This window comes from Phymastichus coffea, unplaced genomic scaffold (genome assembly GCF_024137745.1).
Source record: "Phymastichus coffea isolate CEN01 unplaced genomic scaffold, Cenicafe_Pcof_1.1 PCOF00050, whole genome shotgun sequence".
Taxonomy (NCBI): Eukaryota; Metazoa; Arthropoda; class Insecta; order Hymenoptera; family Eulophidae; genus Phymastichus; species Phymastichus coffea.
Window position 1 is genome coordinate 1,623,183 of NW_026706861.1, and position 1,898 is coordinate 1,625,080.

Consider the following 1,898-nt stretch of genomic DNA (forward strand, 5'->3'; position numbering starts at 1 on the left):
CCCTTCTCGCCAAGTACACTTACCGTAAAGCTCTCGTGAAGAGAGATTTATACCCACGAATGTGAAAAATATATACGTATACACGACGAGACGTTGGAGAAACTCAAGGCTGATTTTACGAGCCGGCCAGACACGTGTTTTCTGTTGGTTTTTCCGACAGGCAAAATAAACAGGCAGGCGTCTTTTTATCCGCGCATAAAAGCGACATTTTTCTTGAAGCGACTGGTGTCATTCATTTTTCTAGATGCACTACTGCTTCCTCTGGCACACTGATTTTTCAGTTTGACGATTATTGAACGAGTTACATTGGCTTTTAGGGCGGGATAGCCGACTCTTTTCTGTACCCAAAGCCGCCTGCCTCCGCGACAAGATAGACTCGTAAAGCGCACTCGGGCAGATAGATTTCACGGTGTGCATGCCACACACATCGAATGTGTGTACGATTCTGGCGTTTTTTTAACATCTTCCGCCCTGCACTCTTGACGTCAAAAGAAGAGCCAATCCACTTATTTACCCTCGCAGCTTCAACAACGTCAAGTGACTTTTCTCAGAAATCTTGCCTTCCCTCATATTCTTATATGTGTGTGTGCCCGCACGGCATCATCCCTCTCGAGAAAGAGAAAAGGAAAAGGGGATCGTATTTCAAGAGAGCAGAGTGACAAAACGCGTGTTTTCCTCGGTATATATAGTGGCAAACTTCTTTAACCTTTTCGCGACGGAAAATGGTCGTTTATTGGCCGACGCTGGCTGTCTTCTTCTGGGAATCTTTTTCTCTTTTCTTTTTTTTCAGTGTATATAGTCGTGTCATAAAGCTGCCTGCCGCCGAGCGCTGAGTCGTTAAATGACGGGCTGGAGATTTTTCGAGCGCGCTTGTGTCTCTCTCTCTCTCTCTCTCTCTCTCTCTCTCTCCCTCTCCCTCTTTCTCTCTCGTGCACCGAAACTTTGTGGGCCAGAGTTTGAAGTGCTTATTGAGGAAAGTGTCGGGGTGTTTGGAAGAGTTGGTTTATTGTGTTTCACACCGAGATAAATAGAATGTTTATTTTGTGGTCTGTTGCAAAATTTTAAATCAGCCTCCCTGTCGTCGTTGTCACTGAAATAAAATAAACCCGCATTCTCAATTAAAAAGCGATGAAATAAATTTGTAGCTAACTTTGAAGGCGAATTATCTCTCGTGCCGACATTTTGAAATAAAATGTTAGACTCGTATTCGTTCAATCAGCAGCCTGCGAGAGGAATCTGTCAACATTTTAGCGACACTACAGACTCGCGCGACATCGTAACATCGCCATCGTGGCAAAAGCGAAACGACGCGCAAAATACATCGAGTCAGAGAGAACGTATAAAGTGACTCGTGTCGTAGGCAACAAATGACAAAGGTGACAAGGCGAGAAAACGGGCGCGGCGCCCGCGCGCCGAATTTATGCCTCGGCCTGCATATTACAACGCAAGTCGCTTCATTCCTCCTCCTCGCGTGCTTGAAATAATACAACTCTGCTCTGCTTTTGAAACATTGCTGCGAGACTGCCCCGGGCGACAAAATTTACAACTAGCGAGAATTGAGAGGCTGCAGCGCATATTTTAAAATTAGATTCGCGCCCGAGCGCGAAATCACCTACACTTGGCTTGTTTTACTTCCGAAAATGTGTTATTTTCATGCAATGTGTAGCATCGACGGACTTGCTGTTTCGCCGTATGTTAAGGTGACGCGTTAGCGTGATTTCCGAGCGAATGATTGATGACGAGAGTCGACCAATTTTTTTTCTTCTTTTCCGTTATATATAGAATGGTGATTTATATTTTCGCCAAGAGGAATGTGTTAAAACGTGTTTTTCTGCTTAAAGCGATGTTTTCACGTTCTTCAAACTATTAGCGATACAGTTCTGAAAGATCTCAAATGT